This window comes from Parasteatoda tepidariorum, chromosome 1 (assembly GCF_043381705.1).
Source record: "Parasteatoda tepidariorum isolate YZ-2023 chromosome 1, CAS_Ptep_4.0, whole genome shotgun sequence".
In the NCBI taxonomy this organism is placed as follows: domain Eukaryota; kingdom Metazoa; phylum Arthropoda; class Arachnida; order Araneae; family Theridiidae; genus Parasteatoda; species Parasteatoda tepidariorum.
The window spans coordinates 50,287,186-50,309,242 of NC_092204.1; positions in this window are offsets into that span (position 1 = coordinate 50,287,186).

Sequence of the window (22,057 nt, forward strand, 5' to 3'; positions counted from 1 at the left end):
CCAAATATTCTTATACATTTTTTATTCATGCAAATAAAGAAGAAATAACTTACTTGCTGCATACATTTTTGATTTAGTTTTCATTTTATTCATACAAGTCATACAAAATTAAGTCATATCTTTGATAAATTCGCGTAGAAAGCCTCAACATTTCTGTTACTATCTTTGTAAGTTAGAAAAAATTAACTATAAAAACGAGAACATGTGTCAGATGCATTTTAAGTGATTGATCGTTGACTATTTGGATGAAAATCAACAATAGTTAAAAATCTGGCTCAATTTATAACTTAGAAGTTTTAATATTGATATTTCTTTTCTCATGGGTATACTGATATTTTGCATCTCTGTCACTCCTCAAAGGAAAAAAGCAAACCGAACATTGCTAAAGTAATGCTCATATCAAGTGCTTTTATTCCTACTTGTGAAGTTTATAAACTTATCTTATAACAAAAAATAAAATAAAAATTGATGCCTTTCAGTCTTTTGCAGGTACATTTTAAAATAATAACGTTTCTTTAAATTAAAGTAAGTAGGAAATTCCCTTTTTTTCCTTACCGCTTTTTAAAAAATTTAAAGTTAACACATTAAATAAGCGCACTGTATATTTCGATTAGATTACTGATTTGTTAATATCGTTTCATTTCTACGCATTTTGTAATCTAATTTTTAATATAATTAATTTTTAAAAGGTTTTTAGTTATGGATACTATACTCATGGATTATCTCACCTGAAATGTTTTGGCTATAGATTATATCAGATAATCAAATAAACGGATTTTTAATTTTATTTTAAATAATTAATATAATATGTTATTTACTTGTGTTAAGTAGTACTTAATGGGAACTCAGAAATTTACTTGAAAAAACGATACATTACTTTCAATTGCTTAGATCTTTAGTTCAATTTTTCCCCAGATTTTTTATTTGAAGTTTTCTGTAACTAACTAAAATAATTTATCAGAATGCTATTTAGTTCAGTATTTATTGTTGTTGACGTATGCCTGTTAAGGCAGAGGGGTGCGATTGCTCTTGTTTTCAATTGGCGCCATCTATGGCCAAGAATTTGACTTCCGCCGCACCCATACGTCACATCCGTTTATAGAGCGGACCCATTCATACATTTATTCATTCATTCATTCAAGGATCGTAATTTTGACCTGAATCAGAGAACGATCAATCTCCAATCCAGTACCCCCAGAGGTATTGATTTATGGGAACATGGAGGACTTTGTGACTCGACATATTCAGCGTGCGTCAGTCACCATTTACTACAAGGATGTCTTCGTCCGGCGGGGTTCGAAACCACGAACTCTCGAACATAGGCCCAGCGCCCTACCGACCAGGCTATCCTGACACAAGTTGAGTATTTATTAAAATGATTTTGTATGTGAATCTGTTAAGAAATTAGTTGGCACAACATTTTTAAATAGAAAAAGATAATATGTTAATTAATGTATATGTTAACATGAATTAACTATTAACAAGTGCACAGTTACATGTAACTCTGTTCAATATTACATCATACCCTCGCCTTCTTGTCTTATTTCTGACTAGTATAGGTAATATCTTTATTTTTTTTATTATTTCTTAGTTTATGATTTCTGACTTTCATATAAAGCAGTCAGATTTTAAAGTCAGCATAATATATTTCAGAATTATTACTTTCAAAACATTGAAGTCAAATCAGGGAATACAATAGAAAGTGTAATAATTCGGAGACTAAACTAAGTGACGATAGAACGATTTTTCGACACCATTTTTAATACTTTGAAATCTTTTTTTTTTAAATTTTTCTATTCCATTTTGTCTTGCACTTGCATGGATAACTAATCTTTAGCTTTAGTTCAATTCTATTCATTGTTTAGGCATCTAAACTATTTATCAGTTTAAAACCGAAGAAAAAAAAACTTTTTTTAAAGTTCACGTAGTCAATTTTTGAATTCTCTTCGGAAATCTAGATCCCATTTTTCACTCGCAAGATAAACGTAGTTGACAGTTTAACGGTTGGTAAAGTCCGCTAGAAATCTTATAGAAGAAAGGTTTTGAATAAATGATAAGAGAAACTAAGAAAGCTCACTAATAGCAACTTTTGCCGTCGAAACGAATACTGAAATATTTATTTAACACGCATAATCAATGAAGCTTGATACGTATTATTTTAATTATAAATCAGATAATAAAACAGCCATAAGGTTATTCATATTCTGTCTTTTTTGCATGTTACCAATTAAGGACATTGAAACAAATCCAGTGGATTTCATTGGAGATTAAATTTATTTGCAATTAGAAATTCGGTGTGAAACGGAATAATTTAATATGTCATTCTCAGTAATTTCAGTTTGAACTGAAAAACTGCTGGATTAATTAACATGAAATATTTTCCTACGATCTGAAAATAAATTAAGGAAAAAGTACAGAATTCAGATTTTTGGAAAAAGGTTTCTGGTTTCAGAAAAAGGTTTGGAAAAAAGTTAATTTATTTGGTGCAAGAAATTTCAAACAAAGTGAGAAATCATTCAAACAATTTTTGCTTTGAGTTAAAACTAACTATTTTGATTTTACTGTATTCGTCTTTTCATTCAAATTTTAAATAATGATTAATTGTAAATTTCCGGCTTTTAAATTTTATGTGATAAATGATTTAAAAAAAATTAACTAATAAATTAATATTGTATGAGACAGTATATTCCTTGACTAAGATATCGGCTGAAATTTTACCATCATAATAATAAATCCTATTCCCCATCACTAAAAAGTTGATTGGAAGATGTTTTAGAGAATAATAATGAAAAGACAAATGTAAATACACTGTTAGAATTTTCATTTCAAAATTATGGTAAAATAACCGACAGTAGTCTGTCCATTTAATTAAAAGCTGAGTTTATGGTAAAGAACATTTTTTTACCTTTACGGTTTTTAAACCGTTTACAACTAATAAGGTAATGAAATCATGAATACAGACTTATGCGGTTTTTTAACCATTTACAACTGGCATAGTTTGAAACCATAAGAAAAGCTTAACTTAACATTGGAGCAATGGTTTTCGTTAGGCAATGGAGTTAGGCTGTGATTTATCAAGAGGAAATTTTGTGGTATCAACGCTGGGACTCGAGCTATCGTTAAGTCTGTCATGAGATAACAGATTAGCCCTCTCAGCTATAATATTTACGCATGTTGCAAGGAACTAAGTGGTTTCATTAGGTGGGCCTAGTTTAGTGTTATGAAATTCTAACTGTACCGGATTAGGTGAAAGCAAATGCTAAATGGTCTTTATTACAGTTAACAGTTTGATTGCTATCTTATTTATGGCTATCCTACTGTTAAGGTAAGAAATAAAAAAAAATATTTAACCATTTTTTCTGTGAAACTTATAACAGTGTAGGGAATTTACTTTGTTCATTTTCTTCCGTGGTTAAGGGAAAAGTTCAACTACTTACAGCGTAATTACTAGACATAATTGTCTCTCTAAACTCCAAAACTATATAAACATTTATCCTAGCTCTCTTTGACGATTGAGCAATCTTCAAGTAGAAACGGATACTAACCAATTCAGTCTCTACAACTTCACTTGACTCTAGATAATGGTGGGAATAGTCCGAGAATTCCAATTACGGAATTACTAATTTATTGTCATTAGTGTAGAATTGCGTCGTATTTCTTTAATTTTGGAATTAATATGTTCCAATGGGGAAATCAATTTTAACAAAAAATTTACCTGTTACACGAGATACACATAAAATGCGTTTTTAGCAAATTTTATGAAATAGATAACCATATATATCTGAAATATTAGAAGGTAAATTCTGAGAAGCAAGCAAGAATGCTGTAACATGTATAGCTGTAAGCACCAAAAGAAGACGGTAATAAATTTAAAACTGCAGAATGCTTGGCAGGACTTTTGATCAAAACAGGAGTACTCTTTAGCTACTTCTGATCAGTTGGTTAACCAGAGAGAATGAATTTAAGCTATATTTTGACTAGCCAAGAACTAGAAAGAAGCACCCAGTATAACAGGGAGATTACTAAATTACTTTAGAAAGCACACTGAATTTCTTTTCAAAACTGTGAGAAAAAGATAAAATTTGCAGTGCGCCTGGCTTAGAACTTGAAAAACTTGGTAGTTTTAGCATAAGTCTTTTGGTAATTATTTTAAATTTTCGGTTTTTTCGAAATTTTTTTGGAAATTTGGTATGAGAGTGTTTTGGAGATTCGAATGTTTGCTTTTTTATTTATTTTTTTGGATCAAAAACGTAATGGAGAATGTATTCACGGAATTTGATCAGGATGTGCTGAAAAAAGTCAATTTTTTTTAGATATTTCAGTGCTAGTGTAAAAAAATGTCAAATACCACTATTAAAAATTATGCGAAATCTTATTATTACTCTGTTTGATATATTTATTCACATGGATAGGTAAAAAATTGCTAGAAATTAACAGAAAGTGTTTAAATTTAAAAAACAAATCATTAAAAAGATCTTGTTGATTGAACTGTGGTAACACTTGTAAATTTACAATGTCATAAAAATATCTGCACATCATTATAAAGCAAATACTATAATTCTGACTTCTGCCTTCTCAAAGGAGTGATATGATTTGGCTGGTTTTCAAAATGTTATAGAAAAATTCAGCATTGATGATACATTTTCTTTTTCTAACCAGCTTCAATTTCTTATCAGTAGTTAGATTCTTTAAAAAAATATCTCTTAAAAGCGAATTTTTTCCCCATACATACACAGAGAAAAAGAATGCTGGTTAAACTGCTGTACTGTATGGCAATGAAATTTCAGATTAAAAATTCTATATTTTTGGTCAATAAAACTAAAATATATATTGTATTTAAATCATTTATTTGGTAACCTTTTCGTTCATATATTAACTGTTTACCTAAAATTCCAGTTTTCAATATTACACCTCTTATTTAGTAAAAATACAGAACTGAAAAAAATCAACCAATCGGATTTTTTTCTGGTAAATGAAATTTCTGGTAAAAAAACCCCCATATAATTGTTTCATAAATCCAATATATTTGGTACTTAAACCATTTACTTGGCCCTTTTTCTGTTCTTATATGGAATCGATTTTCCCAAAATGTCTGGTTTTTAAATTTATAGTTCTTATTACAACATATTTAGTAAAAAATATAAGACTGAAAAGCAAATTTAACCGAAGAAATGGTTTTTATACCATTGTTTAAGGTATCTTGATAAAATAATTACCAAATTTACCACAAATATCAAATTTTATAACACATTATAAAACAATATTTTATTGATTGTTTTTTTATTTTACCAAAACCATTCCCAAAATGCTTCGGTAAAAAATAGAGAGTTTTTTGGTGTTCTCATAAAACCAGAAAAACATGGATGTTGAGAACCGAGAATAGTAGGTTCACATAAACTTGCACTGACTCTTATTTACTTTTAAAACAACCGAAAAATAAGTTATTCTGTTTCTTTCATACTTTATGTTTAATAAATACTTGTGTTCCGTCTTCTATATTTCAGTCTAATAACCGAGTTAATAACGGTAAAGTTTATCATAATCTGGTAGTTTTGACCACACATTTTTCCTGCGTAACTGACCACTTCTTTGTCTTGAGAGTTAAGTTCGACGTTATAAAGAGATGGAGTAAGAACTTATCGTAACACATTTATTACATTACACTTGATAGATGAAAATACATACTATACCTTCTATTTTAATGTATAGTGATTAATTAAGGTAATTAGAAATGTGAGGAGATTAAGTATAACGAACGATATTAATCTTAAATGTTCTTAACCTTTATAGCTATAATGAAATTAAATATATTCTAATTACGATTATAAATAAACAGAAATACCAAATATGCAAATTGAATAAAAGTTGATTAATTTAAAGTAGCATATTAAATTAAGTATCGAGAAACCTCTGTCAAGCACTGCATAAAATTAGGATCGTTAGAAAACCGTATAAAATTGCATCAAGGTTCATTTACTTTATTACATGTATTATAAATAATTGGTCTGAGATGCGTTTTGCTTATTAACCTAGTGTTAGGTTAACTTGAATTTTCACGAAGCTAATGCAAATTAATTTTTCTCTCAATTAACGCTACATTGTCGCTACACTTCTTTAATTTAGTTTCTTCGTATAATAATTATCTGTAATTTACTCAATCGTGAATTTGCATAATGAGAATGAGAATAAAAGGAAATCACATTTGAATACCTGCAGTGCCTAATGGTTTAAACAAGTTGCGATTTATAAGAATATGAGTAATTAAATAAAAGAGATACGTATGTTGAGTTTGACGTAAAATGGAATTGACCCAGAAGCTAATTGCGCTTACATTGATGATTCTACAAATTTGGTGATGCTTGAAACATAAAATTTAAAAATAATATATTATAAAAATTAATAAGAAATAACTATGCAACTACAAATGCTACTTGATTATTATATGTGATCAGCAAAGCTTAAAACTTTTTAATTTTATTTTTGTCTTTTAACATGCATTTAATTGGCAAAAAAAGTTAGAGACAACTGGAAATATATGAAATTTGGGCCAAAATGTACAATGTGCAAAAAAAAAATATATATATATATAAATAAAAAAAAAGGACTATCCTTAACAACTTTTGATCTAGTGATCGGCTTTTCACGTTCTAAGACTCAATCTCAATGATTCAAAGGGGTATATTAAATATGCTTATTAATGCAGGCGATATTCTATGTTCCAAAATCAGACCCCAAAACGTACTTTTTCTGAATAAACATATCTTTTTTTTGGAGGATTTGGATTTCTGACCTACAAAATATAGGGTGAAACCACAATCTGGGAAATATGGTCCAATAGTTTGATCAAGAGAGTGGCCCGAAGTTCGAACCTCTTAATGTTAATTTTAAATTGTGCGTATTTCACCATATCTCGAGAATTTTTTAAGTAATTTGAAAAATTTTTGCACACAATTATAAAATTCGCTCATCAAATAATAATTTCATTCAAAATATAACTTTTAGTAAATATTTATAATTTTATTTAAAAATGATCGAAAACCTTTTGAATTGAAGGTATACAATATTTTACGTCATTTTAAAGAATGCAGTTTTAAATGACAAAATACAAAATTTGTGCGAAATCGGTCAAATAGTGTTTGAAAAATCCTAATTTTCTATCATGCATTCGTCATCATGGATCAAATATTCACAGGAAAACTTACTAGAAAACTCAAATTATAGGAATGGGAAAAAGCGGTTTAGTGAAAAATGCTTTTTTAAAAAAACCCACAATGGATAGAGTATTTTGCTATTTCCAACCTTAATATACGCATATATTTTATAATTCTTGTTTGAAAAAGAAAAACAATTTACACACTAGAGTCGCAAATCGTTATTTAATTGAGAAAAAATAACAAAGATCAGAATCAGTACTGAAAAAATGAATCAGAACTGTAAAAAGCAGCAATGAAAATAATAAAACTTATTTCATTTTGATGGAAACAGTGAAAAGTGACCATTGGAAATGCAACCATGTTTCATGAAGCAATTAAACTGGTTTTAATTTTCCATCACAGAACACCGTCCGAGATCATGCATGGACCAATCACTTTTGATTGTTCAATTAGTTTTACTCATCAATCCTAATAAACCATGATAATAATAGTAATGAACCTCTTCTTAATGTGCCAGTTTATGTCATTTTTTAAAAATTACAAAAATGATGATCTATGTGGGGTTTATTTGAATTGAAATATATGATTTAGTAAAAATTTTTTTTGTTTCAAGAAATAAAACCTTAGGAAAAATTAAGTTTAATTTTTATTATTTTTGAATTGGACACACAGTATATTATTTCAAACATTTCACACAATTATAAATGGCAGATACATTTACCTTTAATGATTTCCTTAGGGCAAGAATCATACATTAAATAAGAAAAAGGTATAACATTCTAATGACGAAGTAACAAGCATTTCTTGTAATTTGTTAACGTTGGTTTTTCTTTTAGAATTTGACGCTCTAAGCTATCTGCATGTTTTATTAATCGTTTCTTTTATTTTCGTAAGGAAAAAAAAAGTTTTTTTTTACACATAAACAAACTTGAATGCTTTGCGAATATGAAAAAACTATCTTAAAATCCTTATTTATTATTCTATAATTAAAATTGAATAATAATTTAAAACAACCCATCCCTTCAGGCAGTGCAATCATTTTTTGTTCACCTTATTCTTCAGGCAGAGTTATCTGACAGTTATTTTATGACACATTTTTTACACTTTGTTAATGATATCGCTTACTTAAGTTTCTGCCATTATATTTGGTTTTAAAATAATGTAAATCGCTTTATAAATATTCATTTTCGTGCGAGAAATTTTGCCATGACACTTTTAAAAATGGTATGTTTGATAAGAAAGTATTATTTCCCTGAGAATAATAAAAACTAATAGTCATTGGTTCTAGTATTTATTTTAATTTAAAATAATGTTTTCGTTTGAATCTTTTGGAGTAAAGAATTTTTAAGAATAGACTAAACATTTTAATGTAAATAAGAAAGAATTATCGAAACAAAATAAAATGATAAATATCAGAAATAAAAGTAAAGTATTTATAAATCATTTCTTCAATTTAAAAGTTTGAAAAATCATTACAGCACGAAATTGAAAAGGTATTTTATGTGACAATCAAATATTCAAAGAAAAAGAAATTATTTTTTATCTTTTAAACTATTGATAAATTTATATTAAATGATTAAATTACAATTATATAATATTAAATGTACAGAGCTAGGAATAAAATAAAAAAAATGAAACTACTGAATAATATTTTATAAAACGGTTTAAATAGCTACCGTGCAAGTAGTTAGAGAGCTTGAATGCAAAAGCGCTAACTATTTAGAGCAGTTGACGTTTCAAAACCGATACATACTTAAAAAAATCGTACTTATTATGTTTCCCCCCCCCCAACAAATTCCTAATTTGATCCTCAGAATGTAGAAGGTAATCATAATTTCGTAAATATATGTTAAATAGTCTAGCCAGAAAAACGTTTGAAAGCTAAAGTTTTTTAATGAAAATTTTATTTTTTTCGTATTTCGCATTTGTTGCTTGAAATAAAACAAAATAAAAGCAAAACATCATAATAAAATTTTGTCAAACGGTTTAAATAGCTGATGTTCAAGTAGTTTGAGGGATTGATCGTAAGAATGCTAATTATTTAGCACAGATAATGTTTTCACACTGACATATGGATAAAAAATTAGGTATACAACATATGTTTTGTTTCAATAAATTCTTAACTGCGACTTTCAAAATGTAGATGTAATCGCAATTTTGAAAGTATGGGCTAAATAGTTTAGTCAGAAGCGCGGTTGGAAGTTTGTTTTTATCATGTTAATTTTATTTTTTGCGGATTTTACCATGTCTCTAGTATGAGTTTCAGGAATAAATCTAACAATTCTTGAACAAGATTTAACAAGCGAAATATAATTTTCTTCAATAATTTACTATTTTTCGGTATTTAAAAAAAGTATTCATATAAGAATGCGTTTCTACGTCTGATTTCCTTACTTAAAATATCATTTGCTTATTAGCATGTTTAAGGTCAATCCTGTGAAAAATAGAGGCTGTTCGTGTAAATCTGATCATAAGATCAACAGTCATTCAGGTACTCAGTTTTTGATTTTGAACATTGAACAGCTTGTAATCTTTTTGAAACCCACATTAAAATAAATACAGCATGAATGTACGTAATTAAAACTATATTTACAAAAACTATCATAGAAATAAATGGAATAAATCAAACTTTTATAGTGCCGAGAGGAAAAATGGATGATAATTTGCAGAGAATGCTAACCCTAAATGTATCTAACAAAATTAACGGGTCATAATATATCATAAACAGTACATGATTAGCTGAAAACAAAAAATAATGTTTCAGTTGGTTCTTTTAGAGTAAAGATTTATCGTAAATAGTCTGAGCATTTTAATAAGCTTAAGGAAGAATTATGGGTATTAATAAAATGATAAGTATCCGAACTAAAAATGAAATGATGGTTATTTGTAATCTTTTCTTCAATTAGAAAATTTAAAAAAATGTTGACAAATAGAAATTCAAAACATATTTTATGTCACAATTCGGTGAAAAATGGTCCAAATAGTTCAGACAGTTCGAAATATATTGCCCTATGATGAATAGATAATGAATATAATATTGCGATGGTTGAAAATGTTTTGAATTGTTAGGTACACAGATCTTTATTGCAATTTAATTTTCGAAATGTTCAATGAGAAAAATGCAAAATTTGAAAGAAATTGATCGAATTGTGCTTGCGAAGTAAAATTTTAAAAATACGACATTTTGGAAAAATACGCAATTAATTAAATTAGCATGAGGGGGTTCAAATTTTCGACAGCTATTCTGTCAAAAATATTGCGCCTATTTTTTCAAGGTTACTTCTCCCCCCCCCGCGTCACATTTGAAGGTCAAGAATCCAAATCTTTCGAAAAAAGTATGTTTACTAAGATAAAGTACGTTTTTGAATATGCTAACGTAACTTAAAATATCATCTGACCCAAATAATTATAGTATATAGAATTATAGTATTCGAGTCATTATAAGTGGATCTTTTATCATTATAAGTGCATGATTGGGAGAAAAGCTATTCTGAGTGTTTACTTTTGTGTGCATGGTGCAATTTTTCTGCTTGTTTCCGATTGTTAATTAGAAAACCTACGAACTCCCTAAGAGTCAATGTGCGTTGTTTATTCAATTTTGAAATGTGTGCTAGCAAACCCTTCTGAATTTTAGGTACATATTATTGATTTAGGGAAAATATTATTGATTTAAGAGTGAGGTAAATATTAACTGTTAAGGTAAACATTACTGATTTAAAAGTAAAATCTTCTATAAAAAATATTTCAATTACGTTTTTTAAGCTTTGACTTGATTTACGCAAAACCTAATTCATCTTAGATTTTAATTTTCTGTGTTAATATTATCTAATGAAATAACAAGAAGAAGATAGCAGAGAAAGGAGGAAAGCAAAATTCAATTTAAAAGTGTCATTCATTTTTCATAAAAACATTTAACTGATTAACAACTTTTATTAATTAAATAAACATGAAAAGTACAAATTGAATAAATATATTCTTTAGAAAGGAGGAGGATCTTGGTGAAAAATAAATTTAAGTGTGAAAAATTCAGGTGATAAGTTAAATTATAGATATTAATACTTATCAAATAAGCAGTAGAAAGGAAAAAAAAATAATATGTTAACTATTAATGAGAAAAAAAATAGAAATAAGTAAATAAAGAATGAATATAACACATGATTAAATAAAAAAGAAAATGAAAAAAATCTATATAACATGCGAAAATTTCCTTCGGTAATTACTGAGGAAATTAAATGTAATAATTTTTCTATTATTTCGTGAAATTGTTTAACAGGGGAAAATGTTTCGATAAAAATTTTTTTGGTCAACTTTAGACCAAAAGTTCAAGTGACATAGGTTTCTTTACATATGATAATTTTGCAAAATTAACAGTTTATTTTAAAACAACGCACTAATGTTTTCGTTGTTTAATGTATTAGACAATTAGAAAAAAAACATGATCGAAACATTATGAAAACATCTAAAATTTAAACTGTAATTTTCTATAGACATTTAATTCCCATAACAGATAGAAAAATTCTTTTTTTTCTTTAATTAAAAAAAAAAAATTAATATCATAATTTAAGAGTAAAATGAACTTGTTTTAAAAATGAAAACAAAATATAAAGTGATGGAATTAATTAATTAGAGTCAATAATTTCTAGAAAGTAAACTTCCTTGTTTATTTAGTAAAAGTACTGTTAAAATTATTTTTCTCTAAAATATATTTTTTATTTTATTTAAAATTCCATTTTCCTAGCATAAATTCATTGCAGATAATTTTTTAAATAAAAAATATTAAGCTAACAGGTATAAACATGTCTGCATTCATATTTAAGCAATTTAATTATTTGATGTCAACTTTAAAATGTAAAAAATTTTTCAAACCGTTTTCACCATTTTTTCCTTAAACGCAATCATATTAATTTAAAAGACCTTTGTTTCAAATTTTAAAATGTATTCAAATAATCTATTCATGAATTGAAAAATAAAACGAATTTATTTCGAATAATTTAAGTGAATATCGAGTAATATTTGAATAATTTAAGTGTAATAAATTTGAAGGTGTTGCTCGGTTTGTACATTCGAATTTTAATTTAACTATATATTTTGTGTAGCTTACATTTATGATTTTTCTATCTCTAGGCGTATGGGAAACGATAGGATTAAAATACTATTATTAAAAACTACAATCTACAACTACTATTATTGAAATTTATTAAAATAAAATGAAACTAGGTTTCTGTATATCATAAAAAATATCCTCAAGACATTTGTGCATTTTCATTTAACAAAAAAAAATCCAATGATATTATCGTTATTATGAAAAGATAGAGCAAATATCTTTGACTCTCAAAAGCATAAAAATAATAATGGAATTCGTCGGTAAATTATTAATTTATTCCTTATTTAAAGTTTATCAGTATTAAATATAAATTTTTTTTTCTAAGACACTGCTAGAATTTTCACTGAAATTACCGTAAAATAACTTTCTCCATCTAATAAACAGCACAGTGCATTTACACAAATAAATAAATTGATATTTAATAATTTCTTTTTTGAAATTTATAACAATGTTTTATTATTTATCAATATCTAGAAAAATTTAAATGCTTGAAACTAAAAGTGACTGTCTATTTTTTCAAATTAAAATAATCTCATGATTTAAATTAATTTTTTTATTTATGCCATTTAACATGTTTTTAAGGAAATAATTTGTTCAAAAGTTATTGAATATTTTCTACAAATTTTTGCTTTAAATAATGATCATTGCTGCATTGTAATAAATTTATTTTTCTCTCATGAGATTTTTATTTTATAAGCTCGTTTAAGTTGATGCCAAAAGTAATGGAAAATGTTAAAACGAGAAATAAGATGTTGCCAGATACAACATCTTATTATTTTTGTTTAAATTTTTATAAAAAATAAAAAATATTGTTTGTGTAAGAACTTAAATTTATCTCTCTAAAGTTCTGTACTTTATGCGATCATGTTTGAGTTAACATCAAAAGATATAAGAAAATAAGAGAGAGAGGGAGAGAGATGAAGAAAGATGATGTTGCAGGATATAATACTTTATTGTCTGATATAACATCCTACGTATAGGGAAATTTTAAAATATTTAAAAACCCTAATTCAAGAGAAATAAAAACCGCTTCCTACTTTAACTGATATGAGGCTATTATTGACGAGTAAAAATATTTTTCGCTGAATTTTCTGCATTTCTGAACATTAATTTTGAGCCCAATTACAGATGAGTATTTTTCAAGCTCGAGCAATCGTTAATTTCGTTACAATTACATTAGCATATTAACAAAATGTTATTACCTAAATTTATAATAAATATAGGTGTTATTAGAAAATTAATAGATTTAAAAAAAATTAATTTAAAAAAAATAAATATATAGTAATTACATTACATTATTTTCAAGTCACCACGGGGGGTTGATGAATGGAAAGTAACAGCTGTTCAATATGTATATAACAATCTCTCTCTCTCTCTCTCTCTCTCTCTCTCTCTCTCTCTCTCTCTNTAACCAGTGTATATATATATATATATATATATATATACGTTTCTTTTGATGTTTTTTTTATTAAAATAGCTTCCAATTTGGGGTCGGAAGTTTCACCTGGTACCCAGCTAGTGAATAAGTATGTTCATTTTTCAAACTTTTGACAGTTATTGATTTTCCTGATTTATGTAGAATTTCAGCTATGGTATTTCCTGTCTTTCTGCAGGTATTGTCTGCATGTTTTGACGGGTTTGAATTACGCAATTAGTCTGTGCAGTGAAGATTATTTTATCTTTTGCATCTTGACTCGTATTCTGCTCTAGCATTTTATTTATCCTGTAACGCAAAGAGATTATAGTGTCATAACAAATCTTCAGGACATGTACGGCAAATAAATAAATAGCAAATATTCATACTTTAAAACTTAAAAATAAACACTACTTCTTATTCGATAATCGAAAAACTTTATTAGTTTAAATTTTTAAGTTGAAAACAGGCACCCAAAGTCAAGAGCCAGCACATGTGAATGTTGAAAAAAGAAACAGACGCGAAAAAAATACACGCTAAATATCGAACAAAAATAAAATAAAGGTGAAAATGAAACAGGAAAGCCCGCGGTATCGAAGGGAAGTATTCCTTTTATTGCTTTTTAATGTTTCTTTCAGAAATAAAATGAAAATCTTAACGATTAAAACAAAACTTTGTAACTATTTATAAGGAAATATATTTATTGCCTTAGTTCGTTTACTTTTAACTAAATAACATTTTAATACAGAGACTGATATGAGGCAGATAATTACATAAAACTGATAAGAATTAAACTTAAAACAGAAAAACATTGCAATATTATTTTACTCTAAAATAAAATACTCAAGCATGTAAATAGGCATTTCTTGAATGCGTGTATAATGTAATGCTAAGCCTTTACTTTGTGATAGTCCCAGTAGATAAGAATGAGTTACCTGTCAAGAACAGAAACGAGAAGGTTGGAAGGCAGCTTGTCACTTACTTATTCGGATGAAGTTCTAAGCTCCCCACTTAATGTCAACTTGTCCAAAAAACCTTTATTTAGGTTATCCTAAGTTATAGGACGTTTTTATTAAAGTATGTTTCTAATAAATGATATGTCAGTATCTTCTGCATTGTCAATGTGTGCCGGTTTTATATTTTATTGAAGTTGATCATTCTATTGTGAACATAAAAAAATAGCTCGGTCATGAAAGTTTCAATGGCATGTGTGTTGAGAAGTTTATTTTAGTATTTTTTATTATTGAATTATTTTACCTAAAGTTACGAAATTAATGAAAAATGTGTTTATTTTTTAAAATATGTTTTCTACATTTTAGTCTTGCGTCTGTAAATGGTTTACATTTTGAATTGTGATGAAATGATAAGTAAAACATTAATTAATCAGTCAGGAAACAATTGAAACTTGTACTCCCACCTGGCTCAGGGCTCAGGTTGAAGTTTGAAAACTTCTAAGGTTTGGAAGACTGTTGAAATTTTAATTAAAACCTAACAAAGCAAATGTACAAACAAGTAAACAAACAGGAACAAGCGACGAAACTAACAGACAAATAAATAAACACCAGGGTGAAATTTTAGTTGTTACGTTAAAAGGAATAAGACTGATTAGGTTTTGCCAATACTGTACATATATTAACTGTTTGAAGACAATGCTCAATGTTTAATCTTAAGTAAAAGTAGCAGTACAATGCAGCTGATTTTGAAATGAGTAAACCAACTTACGAGCTCCTAAATTTGTTTATTTTTCGGAAAGTGAGCTTACTAATTTATAACTATAAACAAAATTATTCAAGCAATCTAAAACTATAACATTGCACTTCAGTTCGGACTATGAGCTGTTGTATAATACATTAAGACAGATAACATAACAATATTTTCACTTCTTTTTGGTAGTTTCAAATTCTAATTTATATTGTATCGAAAAATAAAGTTAATTTTGAATCTGTAAGGAGATATCCGATCACTTTAAAAATATCTTACTTCTTACTTACTTCTAAGCTTATCAATCTTACTTCCACGATCAAAATCTTACTTCTACGCTGTCTTCGTATCTCAGTGTTCTTATTTCTGCCACGATTTTATATAATGTTACCGCTAAGGCGCTGAAACCAGTTACCCTGTAGACCATTTCAATAATGTGCAAATTAAGAAGGTTGATCCTTTAAAATGCTAAAAATTTGTTTAATTTTCAAATTGTCAAGGTATTTGCAAATTACTTATATAATCTGTGTGTCATCTACTAGACACTCATTAGTCTGTGTATAACCTACTACTCTCTGGCAGTGAGTGGAAATTAGCACTCAAAAGCTAAATCTTTACGTTCAATTGGCAATAATCGGAAATGAATATTTAAAATAAGGACAATAGGCTGAAAAAATCACATAACATCAAATATGTGGGTTTTCTGTTAAGAAGATAACTTGGAAGGCATATTTTGAGGAAGTGCAAAAGTTAATGATCGATCAAGAATTACGAAAAGACTTTCTGGTGTGAGGTGGGGTTGGGGAAGAGATACTCTTAATTAATTTTTTTTAAAATACATGTATATTGGGTATATTTTAACATACTAATTTAAGCCTCTCATAAAATGCATTAAAGAAATAATGAATAAGTTAAAGGATGCTCTGACTCATATACTAAGACTGATTCATTAGAAGGTATAAGACTGAGACATTAAAAATGACTTCAATTTAGGGTATGTTGTTGTTTACCAATAAAAAATCAGAAAAAAAGATTGCTGAAAAAATGGACTCGTGTCTGCTTGGCAAAGAACCTAGGACGGTGAACCTAGTTTAAGTACTTTATAAGACCTATACGAAGAAAGCTATTTTGTATTTGGTTCCGGTTTACTGTGGAATACATGATAATGACATAGCCAATTTTTTGGCGAAAAAAAAGGAACCCGAATCCTACAGATTTCATAGAATTCTATCCCTTATTCAACTATAATGCGAGTAATAAAAACTTCATAAAAATATTCGATCTAGGCTAGCTGAACAAATAATGGATAAGTGCTGGAGGAAATCCCTTTGAAATATTCCACCTGCCACTTGGCAATATTCTGTTGCAATGTATCAGTTTGAGACTGAATACGATTGACTTGAGGGGAAATAATTTATATTTAACTCCTTTCTGTCCCCCTGCTTGTGTATTATACTTGAGAGACTTTGTTACGGGACATTTCATCTTATAGAATGTCCTGAAATTTCCGGACATTTACATGATAGATACTTGCATTAGAGACAGAAACTTTAAGATCTCTAGACTGGTAGACTTACATTGTTTCTTAATATATTTTCATTTTGCTTTTCAATCTCTCTTGATGTTTCTTTACTTCATGGATTTGGGTTGTGCGTGCTTGTCATACGATATATTCCTTGTAATTAAAATTGGCCTTGTAATTAAAGTTTTCATTATTTCAAATTTTTTTAGTTTGAAATATTTTTTTTACCTATATTGTAAGAAGCATTATAAAAAGAATATCATTACTATGATATTGATAATATAACATGTTACTTAAATATATTAAAATAATTTTATAAATGGACTCAAAAATTAATATTAATCAATATCAAATTAATAAAGATCTAATAAAACTTCTTGACTACACCAAGCTTTCTTAAAATACTTAAATATTATTTTCATTGAGGCCTCATTTAAAAGTTACAACACTACAGTGCGAAATCAAATTGGTTTTACTTTTAGGAAAATATGATTTTATTCACTTTTTTAGTAACGAACATTAATGAATGCTAAAAAAAATCAAACAGGAAAACTGAGTTTCTAGTTTTTTTTTAAAAACTTCTTAATGAAAGTTATTTTTTAATAGCATTCATCGAATGAGTGTGGGGGATGAAGTCTTTCAATTTTTTTTCTTTAAAGAGAAATATTTTTAAAGAGAAATTCTTTTCACGATCATTCCTTCATCTTCAAGCTCTTGCTTCCAACATCATTATTCTAAATTACTACTATTCTGATATAATAATTATTATTGCATGTTAGTTCCTGATAGTAAATGCAATGAATGAAAAGAATTTTCCTGAACGCACTTGAATTTTTTTTCTCTGATGAATATTTATAATGAGAGTTTTTTTTTCTTCATGAAAAGCCTCATTTCGGGAAATTTTATTTATAATTAAGGCATCATTCCTTCTTTGTTACTTCTAAGAAGACATCTCCTTGAATTCTTTTTGAATTAATCTTTTTGAATTAAATAGTTTTTTCGAGCTTACAAATTATTAATTGAATCTAAGATATTTTTTAAGTTGTGAATTAGTATCATGAGCAATTTTTTTTTTAAATGGAACAAAGTTGGTAACATATTTTAGTTAGGGTATTCTTCGTTTCAAAAGTTTCAGTTAATTATAACTTTCGAGCAATATTTTAAGAAAAATCAAAATCTTTTTCTACAAAATATTATTTTATTTACTTTTTTCGTGGATTTTGAAAAAGCAAAGGAAAAATGATCAAATATCATAGAAAAATTTAGTTTACCGTTTTTTCTAAACTACTTTTCGGAAAACTTAATCGAATAATGAAAAAAGGGTAATTCAGATAACTATTTTATGATAATTCATTTAACAATTACTCATATTTAAGATCTTACGTGCAACATCGTCATTCTAAATAACTGATCTACTGATATAATAATTATTTCATGTCCTTTTTTAGAGTAACAACTGTGAATGATTTCTATTCTATATAAATTATAATATTTTCCGTCAGATGTATAGTCAGATACTTTTTTTCATGCATTCAAATGGCTTAAAATGTTTTTTAGATACAGAGAAGTAAGTATGAAATGAAAATTACCGATCTCCTGGCTAAGCTGTTGGGACCATTCTTTATCAATTTCCAACCTTTTGTACCATTGAATTGGGAATTAGTATATCATGATGTTTCATTGTAGCAGCCAATATATCGCACCCTTGCTACAAAAGTGCCACAACTCAAAAATTGTAATTTTTGAGTTATGACCGTCATTAGACGTAGTTTACACGTCTCTACCAATCTTCAAAAGAGCCAGAAGTTGCATTGAAAAATCAGCCGCCAGAGGGCAGTTATGGCGTTTTGTTGTTATCAAGATGCATCGGACCCCTTCCACTGAAATGCCACATCTTGAGTTGTCGTCCAGCCGTCGTAGAGTAACGTGCGTATCGTTTATCTTCTAAACTGTTATATTTCGAGTTGTGGAGTTTTTTTTGTTTCAATTGGTAGTGATCAGTTGAATGATTTTGAATTGCGGCATTTTAGATGATTCATTTGTGAAATAGGATTGTTTCGTATTTTGAATTATGTCGTTTTTGATGAATGAGTGAAAAACATTTGCTGGTTTGAACTCAAAATGTGTCACTTTTGATGTTATAAGGAGGGAGAACGACAATGGAGGCTACAGGTCGGGGTGCTGTTTTGGTTAAACTTGCTATGGAAAAACTTAGACGGGAGGAACAATCATCCAGTGTTTCGGTTGGTAACTGTGAAGTCAGCTCTAATGATGAATCTAATTCACCTGGAGCAAATGAGCAGGTAAGTTCACATTTTTCCACTCACCACGCTTCTGGCTTTCCAGGTACTTCTGGACCAAAAGAAAGTAGTGTTTCTTATGCTGCCTTGTATGATACCAGCAATCCTACTGTTTTGCGAGTGACCAAAGTGACAAATGAACAGCCTGTTATTTCCAGTGAAGGAAGTGACGAAGATGACACAGATGCTGACCCTAATTTCAGTGATGATTTGATGTATGAGAGTGAAAGTGGTAGCAGCTCAGAAGACGAAAGACCTGAAAAAGTAGGTGATGAAGCAGGGAAGAAAGGAAAGAGAAGAGTACGAAATCCTGAAAAATGCTGTAGTAAGAAAGCGAAATTAAATAGGAATTCAGGGAAACCGTACGTTTCTGCGTCAAAAACAAAAAAAGCAGTTTGGCTCAAGAAAAATAGGGCCACCTTGTGGAGATAAATGCCGACGCTGTAGTACCAAAATTGATGACGCTACGCTGTAGTACCAAAATTGATGACACAGCTCGGGTCGAGATTTTTTCTGCCTACTGGAATCTCGGTTGTTTACAAAGGCAAAGAGAATTTATTGTCAATCATGCAGATCCAATCAAACCCAAATACAGATATTCTAGTACACAAAACCTAAGAGGCTTGAACATGGCGTATTACTTTGATTTAAATAAGCAACGTATCAGAGTGTGTAAAACGTTCTTTATGTCTACGTTTGATCTTAATGATAGACCTATCCGCTCAGCTTTAGCAAAGAAGACGGAATCCGGATTTGTTGATTCTGACAAGAGAGGTAAGCACGGAAAGCAGCCAGTGGTTGATCCTGAAATAAAAGAAAGTGTTGGAAAATTCATAAATGCCATACCCAGAGTCGAGTCACATTATTTAAGAGCTCAAACCAATCGAGAGTATATTGAGGGCAACAAAAGTTTGACTGATCTGTACCGTGACTACAAAGATGACCGTGAGAGACAGCATCTACCGTTTGCGCATTATTATGCTTAATCGTATATTCAATGGAGAATTTAACATATCGTTTTTCGTGCCTAAAAAAGATCTCTGTGATCTTTGTGAATCATACAAAAACGCAAACGATGAAGAAAAGCAACAGCTGATGGAACGCTTCAACACTCACCAAAGAGAAAAAGAACTATCTCGCAGAGAAAAGGACACTGACAAAAATAACACAAATGGTGTGTACGTTGCTGTTTACGACCTGCAAGTAGTAATGCCAGCACCAAGAGGTTTAATTTCATCATTTTACTACAAAACTAAAATGAACTGTTACAATTTTACTATAAGTGATTTGAGCGCTAAGAATGTGGATTGTTACTTTTGGAATGAAACTGAGGGTAGGCGCGTGGAGCTACGGAGGTGGGGAGTTGTGTTCTTCGATACCTTAAGTCATTAGTGGAAAAGGCCAACAGCAGCGAGATTGATGTGATCTTTTATTCAGACAACTGTTGTGGCCAACAGAAAAACAAGTATTTACTTGCTTCCTATGCATATGCCACACAAGCTTTCAAAATCAGAAGTATTTCGCACAAATTTCTAATCCGTGGACATTCACAAAACGAAGGTGACAATGTTCACAGCCTCATCGAAAAACAAATTTCGAGACATCTAAAATCCTCACCGATTTACGTACCTGCACAGTACGTGACTCTGATTCAGACAGCGGAAAAACAGGGTCCCCCTTACCACGTTCATGAGCTCACATTCGAAGATTTTTATGACTTAAAACTGCTGCAAGAGCAATGGGGTAAAAACTTTAATATGGACACTAAGAAGAACAAAATAAAGTGGCAAGACATCAAGATACTTCGTGTCGAACAAGATCAACCTCGTTCATTCTTCTATAAAACATCCTACAGTGACGAAACTTTCAAGAAGGTAGACATGTGCAACAAGAAGAAAACTCGATCTAAAGAAGATTTGAATACCATCCAGTTGGTTCAGGCTTATTCAGCTAAGATTCCGTTGCCTGACAATAAAAAACGAGATATCCAAGATCTTGTTGATAAAAACATAGTCCCAAAGTTTTATTACAACTCTTTCTTTAAAACTATTCTTGAATAAGTTTGCAAAATGTAACCACGTGCTACCAGTTGTGAGCCTGATAGAAGAACATTAATTTCAAATATTTTAATTTGTTAAATTAAGTGGTACCTACCTACCAGGTTTTATTATTTTATGTAACCAGTTCTTTTGATTAACGTTTTTCTCGTTATATTATTATAATAATTTTGTAGACACAAAATGATCAGATCTCGTGTGGAATCTAGTGAAAGCAGCAATATGATATAATAATATAATATATAATATAATAATAATATAATATAATCTGCAATATGAGTGTACTGAAACTGTCGTCATTAGCATTACTATTTAATTATTCTTATCGTTCTTGTTGTTTTGAACTTTTTCACAGTTTATTATTCGTCAAAGAGTTTTGTTTGAGAAAAATAAAAATATTATTACTTTTTCATTAATTTGGGCAACTTTTTTTATTCACACATTACCCATTGTATTGTACCTACCTAGTTGATCTCTATTAGATCATTTAAAAACGTAAAATAAATCCATGATGGAGCAGTAACAAAACGTCGTAACTAAAAAGCTATTTTCATTTTAAGTCATCAAGAGTGTCATATGTCCAGAAAACAAACTTCAAAAGTGCCCCAACTCAAAATAACTTACTCCATTCTTTGTACGTGAAAAATCAAAACAGTCGTAGCTTGAAAAATTTGAATTTTGAGTCGGAAAGATGGGAAAACTAGAACAATGACTAACGATCATAGTTTGAGATGTATCGGTCTTCATATTGACAAATTCAAAAATACTAAAATGTGCCTAGTCAGCCCGGGAACAGTTTTTTGCA